Below are 11,170 nucleotides of genomic sequence, written 5' to 3' on the forward strand. Positions count from 1 at the left end.
CTGCGTCCCAGAGCTTCCAGCAAGCAGTAAAAAACAAATTGACAAGCTGGACAGAAAAAAACAGCAAACAAATAGCAAAGAGGAACTTAGCTATGCAGAGCAGCAGGCCACAGGAATGATCCAGGAGGAAACAGGTCCAATACTAGAACATTGACTGGAAGCCAGGATCAAAGCACTAGGTGGAGTTAAATAGAGAAGCACCTAACGACTTCACCACATCACCTGAGGAAGGAAACTCAGAAGCCACAGTACCACTTTCCTCCACCAACGGAAGCTCACAGAGAGAACCAGCCGAAGTACCACTTGTGACCACAGGAGGGAGCTCTGCCACAGAATTCACAACAGTTAATATTAGGTCTAGAAGTGCCCCCCTCTTGTTGGGTCCTAAACCAGTTGTGAAAGGTAATTGTCTCTCTTAGGGTACCGTTACACTTAACGATTTACCAACGATCACGACCAGCGATACGACCTGGCCGTGATCGTTGGTAAAGTCGTTGTGTGGTCGCTGAGGAGCTGTCACACAGATATCTCTCCAGCGACCAACGATGCCGTTGTCCCCGGGTAACCAGGGTAAACATCGGATTACTAAGCGCAGGGCCGCGCTTAGTAACCCGATGTTTACCCTGGTTACCAGTGAAGACATCGCTGAATTGGCGTGTAATGTAAAAGTCTAGCACTCAACTTCAGTAACCATAGAAGCTATTGTAACCGTAGAAACGATTTATTAGTAGCACAAGAAACGTTTCAGTCCCTTGGGACTTTCATCAGTCGCGTGCCTATGAAGGCCAAAAAGGCAGATTCAGTATAACTGAATGAGATTCGGATAAAAATAGCGCATATGTGTAACACCCTTATATGAAAGGAGTATGCTTGAAAGCACATGGGATACGGTGGAAAATGACCACCTATCGGGTGAAGCACCCGTGACTTAAGAATGCTGGAGAGGGGAGAGAGAGACCACCTCGAGACACGGCGTCCACCGCTATTTTTATCCGAATCTCATTCAGTTATACTGAATCTGCCTTTTTGGCCTTCATAGGCACGCGACTGATGAAAGTCCCAAGGGACTGAAACGTTTCTTGTGCTACTAATAAATCGTTTCTACGGTTACAATAGCTTCTATGGTTACTGAAGTTGAGTGCTAGACTTTTACATTACACATATTGACGGTTTGGGAACCTAAGTCTTAGCACCAGTCTGTGAGCTGTGCACACAGTGTTTTCTCCTCACATCGCTGAATTGGCGTCACGCACGCCGATTCAGCGATGTCAGCGGGTGATCCAGCGATGAAATAAAGTCCTGATCATTCCCCAGCGACCAACGATCTCCCAGCAGGGGCCTGATCGTTGGTCGCTGTCACGCATAACGATTTCGTTAATTATATCGTTGCTACGTCACAAAAAGCAACGATATCGTTGACGATATCGTTATGTGTGACGGTACCTTTAGTTGTCAAAAAACTGATTACCTTTTCTGGAACTGCAGGTTTTTGTTCCCAATCAATTTCAGGGTATTTGAAGTCCCCCATAATAATGACTTCTCCTTGAGTCGCAGCTTTATTTATTTGCTTTATGAGGATATTCTCCATTGCTTCCATTATTTTTGGAGATGTATAACAAACCCCTATCAGTAATTTATTATTTTTTCCCCCTCCCCTTATCTCCACCCACAGGGACTCTACATTTTCATTAGATTCACCTATATTATCACGCAGGATGGGTTTCAAGGATGATTTTACATATAGACACACACCTACCTCTCGCTTATCCGTTCGGTCATTTCTGAACAGACTATAGCAAGTTAACAGCCCAGTCATGACTCTCATACAGCCATGTTTCAGATTTCTCCACCATGTCATAATTATACTCCAACAACATTAATTCTAATTCGGCTGCTGCTGCAATCATAACGGATAGGTGCACATGCTTGTCAAGGGAAAATGAAGACAGGCTGACTCTAAAATTGAACAAGGGCTTGATTTCCTTCGACTTTGCAAGCCTTACAGATAACAGCAACGCAATGTGAAAGCAGCCCAAATGTTTTTTTTGGAAGCTGTCTTAACATCCATCTTTTACTATCCAAACCTATTTTGGTCATGTATGTATACCCCACATGGGTAATGTTTTGTACTTTGTGAAAACTTGCCACATTGTGCAATGGTGAAACTTGTACTCCCTATTGATTGCTTTGCTGACACACTCCAACAGCGGAGTAATGAAAATTATTGCCCCTGCTAAATTGTCACATAAGATTATGTCTACCCTGATTGCACCAGTCACACAACCGCTAGATTTTAATATGTTATTTTTTAACTCCTTTATCCCATTTGACGTACTATCCCGTCAAGGTGACCAGGGACTTAACCCCTTAGTGACAGAGCCAATTTGGTACTTAATGACCAGGCCAATTTTTGCAATTCTGACCACTGTCACTTTATGAGGTTATAACTCTGGAACGCTTCAACAGATCCCGCTGATTCTGAGAATGTTTTTTCGTGACATATTGTACTTCATGTTAGTGGTAACATTTCTTCGATATTACTTGCGATTATTTATGAAAAAAACGGAAATATGGCGAAAATTTTTAAAATTTTGCAATTTTCAAAATTTGTATTTTTATGCCCTTAAATCAGAGAGATATGTCATGAAAAATAGTTAATAAATAACATTTCCCACATGTCTACTTTACATCAGCACAATTTTGGAAACAAAATTTTTTTTTGTTAGGGAGTTATAAGGGTTAAAAGTTGACCAGCAATTTCTCATTTTTACAACACCATTTTTTTTTTAGGGACCACATCACATTTGAAGTCATTTTGAGGGGTCTATATGATAGAAAATAATGAAGTGTGACACCATTCTAAAAACTACACCCCTCAAGGTTCTCAAAACCACATTCAAGAAGTTTATTAACCCTTTACGTGCTTCACAGGAACTGAAACAATGTGGAAGGAAAAAATGAACATTTAACTTTTTTTTGCAAACATCTTAATTCAGAACCATTTTTTTTATTTTCACAAGTGTAAAAACAGAAATGTAACCATAAATTTTGTTATGCAATTTCTCCTGAATACGCCAATACCCCATATGTGGGGGTAAACCACTGTTAGGGCGCACCGCAGAACTTAGAAGTGAAGGAGCGCCGTTTGACTTTTTCAATGCAGAATTGGCTGGAATTGAGATCGGACACCATGTCACATTTAGAGAGCCCCTGATGTGCCTAAACAGTGGAAACTCCCCACACGTGACACCATTTTGGAAACTAGACCCCTTAAGGAACTTATCTAGATGTGTGGTGAGCACTTTGAACCCCCAAGTGCTTCACAGAAGTTTATAACGTAGAGCCGTGAAAATAAAAAATCGCTTTTGTTTACACAAAAATGATCTTTTCGCCCACAAATTCTTATTTTCACAAGGGTAACAGGAGAAATTAGACCACAAAAGTTGTTGTGCAATTTCTCCTGAGTACGTCGATACCCAATATGTGGGGGTAAACCACTGTTTGGGCGCACCGCAGAGCTTGGAAGAGAAAGAGTGCGGTTTTACTTTTTCAATGTAGAATTGGCTGGAATTGAGATCGGACGCCATGTCGCGATTGGAGAGCCCCTGATGTGCCTAAACAGTAGAAATCCCCCACAAGTGACCCCATTTTGGAAACTAGACCCCCCATGGAACTTATCTAGATGTGTGGTGAGAACCTTGAATGCCCAAGTGCTTCACAGAAGTTTAGAATGCAGAGTCGTGAAAATAAAAAATATTTTGTTTTCTACAAAAAAGATATTGTATCCCCCAAGTTTTTATTTTCACAAGGGTAACAGGAGAAATTGGACTGCAATAGTTGTTGTCCAATTTATCCCGAGTACGCTGATGCGTCATATGTGGGGGTAAACCACTGTTTGGGCGCACGGCAGAGCTCGGAAGGGAAGGAGCGCCTTTTTGGAATGCAGACTTTGATAGAATGGTCTGTGGGCATTATGTTGCGATTGCAGAGCCCCTGATGTACCTAAACTGTAGTAACCCCCCACAAGTGACCCCATTTTGGAAACTAGACCCCCCAAGGAACTTATCTAGATGTGTGGTGAGAACTTTGAATGCCCAAGTGCTTCACAGAAGTTTAGAATGCAGAGTCGTGAAAATAAAAAATATTTTTTTTTTCACAAAAAAGATATTGTAGCCCCCAAGTTTTTATTTTCACAAGGGTAACAAGAGAAATTGGACCCCAGAAGTTATTGTCCAATTTATCCCGAGTACGCTGATGCCCCATATGTGGGGGTAACCCACTGTTTGGGCGCACGGCAGAGCTCAGAAGGGAGGGAGCACCATTTGACTTTTTGAGCGCAAAATTGGCTGTCGTGTTTGGAGACCCCCTGATGTACCTAAACAGTGGAAACCCCCCAATTCTAGCTCCAACCCTAACCCCAACACACCCCTAACCCTAATCCCAACCTCATCCATAATCCTAATCACTAACCCTAACCATAATCACAACCCTTACCCCAAAACAACCCTAATGTCAACCCTAACCATAACCCTAATCAAAACCCTAAATCCAACACACCCCTAATCCTAATCTCAACCCTAACCTCAAACCTAACCCTAATCCCAATACACCCCTAATCACAACCCTAACCTTAACCCTAATCCCAAAACTAACCCTAATCCCAAGCGTAACCCTAATGCCAACCCTAACCCTAATACCAACCCTAATCCAAACCCTAACCCTAATCCCAGCTCTAACCCTAACTTTAGCCCCAACCCTAGCCCTAACTTTAGCCCCAACCCTAACCCTAGCCCTAGGGCTACTTTCACACTTGCGTCGTTTGGCATTCTGTCGCAATCCGTCGTTTTGGACAAGAAACGGATCCTGCAAATGTGCCCGCAGGATGCGTTTTTTGCCCATAGACTTGTATTGCCGACGGATCGTGACGGATGGCCACACGTCGCGTCCGTCGTGCACTGGATCAGTTGTGTTTTGGCGGAGCGTCGGCACAAAAAAAGTTCAATGAAACGTTTTTTTGTACGTCGCATCCGCCATTTCTGACCGCGCATGCGTGGCCGTAACTCCGCCCCCTCCTCCCCAGGACATAGATTGGGCAGCGGATGTGTTGAAAAACTACAGCTGCTGCCCACGTTGTGCACAATTTTCACAACGTGCGTCGGTATGTCGGGCCGACGCATTGCGACGGCCCCGTACCGACGTAAGTGTGAAAGAAGCCTAACCCTAAGTTTAGCCCCAACCCTAACCCTAAATTTAGCCCCAACCCTAACCCTAAATTTAGCCCCAACCCTAGCCCTAACCCTAGCCCTACCCCTAACCCTAACCCTACCCCTAACCCTACCCCTAACCCTACCCCTACCCCTAACCCTAATTTTAGCCCCAACTGCTGTTCTCCTGCCGGCCGGCAGATGGAGACAGATGGCGGGCGCACTGGGCATGCGTCCGCCATGTTCTGCTGCCGGCGGCCAGGAGGAGCAGCAAGAGGATCCAGGGACCTAGGTGAGTATGCTATGGTCCCCGAATCCCCCTATTTCTCTGTCCTCTGATGTGCGATCACATCAGAGGACAGAGAATTACACTTTACTTTTTTTTTTTTTTTTTTTTGCGGTCTCCGGTAAACAGTTAGTTCCCGGCGATCGCAAAACAGGGGTCGGTAATACCGACCCCGATCATGCTCTTTGGGGTCTCGGCTACCCCCGGCAGCCGAGACCCCAAAGATTCTCCCGGTGCCGGTCGGCGGGCGCACTGCGCATGCGCCCGCCATTTTGAAGATGGCGGCGCCCACCGGGAGACACGAGGAGCATCGGGGGAGCTAGGTGAGTATTGGGGGGCCACCTGGGACCCCTTTTCTCTGTCCTCCGATGTGAGATCACATCGGAGGACAGAGAAATTAAAAAGAGATCGCTTTTTTTTTTTTTTGCGATCGCCGGTAAATGGTTAATTACCGGCGATCGCAAATGCGGGGTGGGTTAAAAAACCCCCGAATCATGTTCTCTGGGGTCTCGGCTACCCTCGGCAGCCGAGACCCCGGAGAAAATCGGCCTCTGGGGGGCGCTATGGACTTTTTCCACAGCGCCGTTAATTAACGGCGCTGTGGTTTAAGTACCCTTAGCGGCCGCCGTTAAAAGGCGTATCGGCGGTCGCTAAGGGGTTAATTCCCAGGGACGGAATAGTACATCAAAGCGATCGGCCGCGCTCACGGGGGGAGCGCGGCCGATTGCGGCCGGGTGTCAGCTGACTATCGCAGCTGACATCCGTCACTATGTGCAAGGAGCGATCACGGGCTGCCCATGGTACATTAACCCCTGCCACTCTGCGATCAAACATGATCACAGCGTTCCGGCGGTGTAGGGAAGCATCGCGCAGGGAGGGGTCTCCCTGTGTGCTTCCCTGAGACCCTCAGAGCAACGTGATGTGGTCGCGTTGCTCCGTGGGTCTCCTACGTTCTTCTCACTGCAGGCCCCGGATCCAAAATGGCTGCAGGGCTGCATCCGGGTCCTGCACGGAGGTGACTTACCGAGCGCCTGCTCAGAATGCTCTGCAAAGTGTCAGATCAGCGATCTGACCTTATAACATGATGCCCCCCACTGGAGCAATGTTATAAAGTTAAAACAAATATATTTAGTTCTGTAAAAAAAAAATATATAAATAAAGAAAAAAATATATATTATTCCCATAAATACATTTCTTTATCTAAATGAAAAAAAAAACAATAAAAGTACACATATTTAGTATCACCGCGTCCATAACGACCCGACCTATAAAACTTTTCCACTAGTTAACTCCTTCAGTGATGACCGTAAAAAAAAGGAGGCAAAAAAACAACGCTTTATTATCATACTGCCTAACAAAAAGTGGAATAGTACGCAATCAAAAAGACGGATATAAATAACCATAGTACCGTTGAAAACATCATCTTGTCCCGCAAAAAACGAGCCTCCATACAGTGTCATGAGCAAAAAAATAAAAAGTTATAGTCCTCAGAATAAAGTAATGCAAAAATAATTATTTTTTCTCTAAAATAGTTTTTATCGTATAAAAGCGCCAAAACATAAAAAAATGATATAAATGAGGCATCGCTGTAATTGTACTGACCCGAACAATAAAACTGCTTTATCCATTTTACCAAACGCGGAACAGTATAAACGGCCCCCCCCCCCCCCCCCCCAAAAAAGATATTCATGAATAGCTGGTTTTTGGTCATTCTGCCTCACAAAAATCGGAATAAAAAGCGATCAAAAAAGTCACGTGCCCAAAAATGTAACCAATAAAAACTTCGACTCGTCGCACAAAAAACAAGACCTCACATGACTCTGTGGACCAAAATATGGAAACATTATAGCTCTCAAAATGTGTTAATGCAAAAAAATATTTTATGCTATGCTGCCAGTCATAAAAATCCGCTAAAAAACCCATTATAAAAGTAAATCAAACCCCCCTTCATCACCCACTTAGTTAGGAAAAAATAAAAAAATGTATTTATTTCCATTTTCCCATTAGGGTTAGGGCTAGGGTTAGGGCTAGGGTTAGGGCTAGGGTTAGGGTAAGGGCTAGGGATAGGGTTAGGGTTAGGGCTAGGGCTAGGGTAAGGGATAGGGTTAGGGTTAGGGCTAGGGTTAGGTTTAGGGCTAGGGCTAGAGTTAGGGTTGGGGCTAGGGTTAGGGTTTGGATTACATTTACGGTTGGAATTAGGGTTAGGGGTGTGTCAGGGTTAGGGATGTGGCTAAGGTTATGGTTGGGATTAGGGTTAGGGGTGTGTTGGAGTTGGGGTAAGGGGTGTGGTTGGAATTAGGGTTAGGGGTGTGTTTGGGTTATGGTTTCAGTTAGAATTGGGGTTTTTCACTGTTTAGGCACATCAGGGCTCTCCAAACTCGACATGGCGTGTGATCTTAATTCCAGCCAATTCTGCGTTGAAAAAGTAAAACAGTGCTTCTTCCCTTCCAGCTCTCCCGTGCACCCAAACAGGGGTTTACCACAACATATGGGGTATCAGCGTACTCAGGACAAATCGGACAACAGCTTCAGGGGTCCAATTTCTCTTGTTACCCTTGGGAAAATAAAAATTTGGGGGGCTAAAAAAACATTTTTGTAGGAAAAAAATGATTTTTTATTTTCACGGCTCTGCGTTAAAACCTGTAGTGAAATATTTGGGGGTTCAAAGTTCTCACAACACATCTAGATAAGTTCCGTTGGGGGGTCTAATTTCCAATATGGGGTCACTTGTGATAGGTTTCTACTGTTTAGGCACATCAGGAGCTCTGCAAATGCATTGTGACGCCTGCAGACCAATCCATCTAAGGCTGCATTCCAAATGGCGCTCCTTCCCTTCCGAGCTCTGCCATGCGCTCAAACGGTGGTTTCCCCCAACATACGGGGTATCAGCGTACTCAGGACAAATTGGACAACAACTTGTGAGGTCCAATTCCTCTTGTTACCCTTGGGAAAATAAAAATTTGGGGGGCTGAAAAAACTTTTTTGTAGGAAGAAAATGTTTTTTTATTTCCACGGCTCTGCGTTATAAACTGTAGTGAAATACTTGAGGGTTCAAAGTTCTCACAACACATCTAGATAAGTTCCTTGGGGGGTCTAGTTTCCAATATGGTGTCAATTGTGGGGGTTTCAATGTTTAGGCACATCAGGGGCTCTCCAAATGCAACATGGCATCCCATCTTAATTCCAGCCAATTTTGCATTGAAAGGTCAAACATCGTTCTTTCCCTTCCGAGCTCTGCCATGCACCCAAACAGTCGTTTACCCCACATATGGGGTATCAACTTACTCAGGACAAATTGCACAACAACTTTTGGGGTGCAATTTCTTCTGGTAACCATGGGAAAATAAAAAATTGGGGGCGAAAAATTCATTTTTGTGAAAAAATATTATTTTTTATTTTTACGGCTCTACATTATAAACTTCTTTGAAACACTTGGTGGGTCAAAGTGCTCACCACACATCTAAGTAAGTTCTTTAGGGGGTCTACTTTCCAAAATGGTGTCACTTGTGGGGGGTTTTAATGTTTAGGCACATTAGTGGCTCTCCAAACGCAACATGGCGTCCCATCTCAATTCCAGCCAATTTTGCATTGAAAAGTCAAATGGCGCTCCTTCCCTTCCGAGCTCTGCCATGCGCCCAATCAGTGGTTTACCCCCACATTTGGGGTATCGGGGTACTCAGGAAAAATTGTACAACAACTGTTTAGGTCCATTTTCTCCTGTTATCCTTGGGAAAATAAAACAAATTGCAGCTGAAGTAAATTTTTTGTGAAAAAAAATTAAATGTTCATTTTTTTTTTAAACATTCCAAAAATTTCGGTGAAGCACCGGAAGGGTTAATAAACTTTTTGAATGTGGTTTTGAGCACCTTGAGGGGTGCAATTTTTAGAATGGTGTCCCACTTGGTTATTTTCTATCATATAGATCCCTCAAAATGACTTCAAATGTGATGTGGTCCCTAAAAAAAAAGGGTGTAAAAATGAGAAATTGCTGGTCAAATTTTAACCCTTATAACTCCCTAACAAAAAAAAATGTTTCTTTCCAAAATTTTCCTTAAATATTTTGTAGGAGCCGATCTTGGATATTACACCATTTGAAACTTGAGCTTTATTGATGTCTAGAAATGGACTTCAATGATTTTGTTTGCATTATTGGTGATGGCTAAATAAAATCTGAGTTACAATACTAAAGAAAAATCCTAACGATTATCTGCCTTTATACAGAGGCTATAATTAGTGAAATATTAGCTAAGCCATATCCATGTATCCCACGGGCTACTGTTACATGCTTTTGGCAAATACCCAATGTGTAAGCCAATCCCAGAATGTATAATCAGCGCATTGAAAAAAGGAGTTAATTGTTTTTTTATACATGAAGCAGAGACCCGTCAATCACTTCTAGATTTTTCTTTTAACATTCAAGTATTAGACTTTTATTTTGTAGAATTACATGTAGTAGGGTTTGTTTTCCTGGTGGATGGAATATGCCCACTCCTGACTTGTGCCATAGACGTCTATATGTGATGATCAATGTCATTTCAGTATTGTAGCTTCCAGCTCTCACTTTCTGGTTTGTTCTGTTCGGTTATAGACTACGGCTATATCTTGCCTTTGCAATGAATGAAAAATCGTCTGTCAATCTATGGAGACAGGGAGGGAAGTAAGACTAAGCCGGCAGCTCAGTGAGCGCTCACAGTAGTAATATACCTTTATATATTACTGTGGGATACAGAAGAAATGGAAAGAAGGAAAAATACAGCCAGTTACCCCGTGATATTTGTTTTTCATTTTCCTATAAACTACAGCACTCAACACAACTTACATTATTCATCCCAACAGTAAAGAAGCAATTATGTGAAGAATGAGACAATGTGATCTGACATGGGAACGTGCTGCTGTACTGCAGGTACTCTGTTAGTATTTTTATATAATTTATGTTATTTAAAGACATTCTAGCAAATAAATGCATTGTGGATGATGAAGAAGTTGATTCAACTTTGAAACACATTGAGAATTAAACTGCTTGACCTAATCCCTCATCACGTCCTCCGGATTTCATGAATCTAGCACAGCAGCGCAAACTACTACTACTACGACCCTACCACCAATTGTAACAAATAATTACAGACACATTAATATAGCTAAACACAATGTGTAACCATTATTTCTCTATAGACACAAAACACTGTTCAGTTGTTGAATTATAATTATCAAATTCTGATTTAATCAAAAACAAGCAAAAGAGCAAGTTACCTTCAAGTGCAGATGCTCTACCTGATGTCGGAAAAACTGGTGGCTTACGAAGAGCTTCCTCCTTCACGGGCAGAAGCTTACTACTTGTGAACTATGGATCACTGTGAAATGAAAATCAGTTAATTATAAAACTACCCTGGTGAAATCAGTGTAAGGGGCTGGTCTGAGGAGTACAACCACCTCCCCCACATACTATGTAACATGAAATGCATTGTTGTACTGGACCAGGGAGTCAGTGTGAGATATCAGAGTTGAGTGGAGTTTTCAGATGTTATTTGCATCAATGGGTTCCTGGTTGCAAATCCCACCAAGGACAACATTAACAAGTAGTTTGTGTAATGCATGCACTACTATGCCATAGGTCACGCACCATGTGGTGTGCGGATGTTACCACATCGCTATGGCAATGAAAAAAAAATTTGTGATGCCA

The 11,170-nt window shown here is 43.0% G+C and overlaps 1 protein-coding gene across 1 annotated transcript in view; it reads right to left on the reverse strand.

Annotated features, from left to right (window-relative positions):
- LOC138651036 (sulfotransferase 2B1-like) overlaps nucleotides 1-10,841 on the reverse strand; it is a 114,839-nt gene extending 103,998 nt beyond the window's left edge. Inside the window, exon 1 of the mRNA XM_069740974.1 lies at nucleotides 10,741-10,841. The gene's annotated coding sequence lies outside the window, so the exon portion shown is untranslated. The remainder of the gene's footprint in view (nucleotides 1-10,740) is intronic.
- Nucleotides 10,842-11,170: the final 329 nt, after the last annotated feature.

Source organism: Ranitomeya imitator, chromosome 10 (assembly GCF_032444005.1).
Source record: "Ranitomeya imitator isolate aRanImi1 chromosome 10, aRanImi1.pri, whole genome shotgun sequence".
Lineage (NCBI taxonomy): Eukaryota > Metazoa > Chordata > Amphibia > Anura > Dendrobatidae > Ranitomeya > Ranitomeya imitator.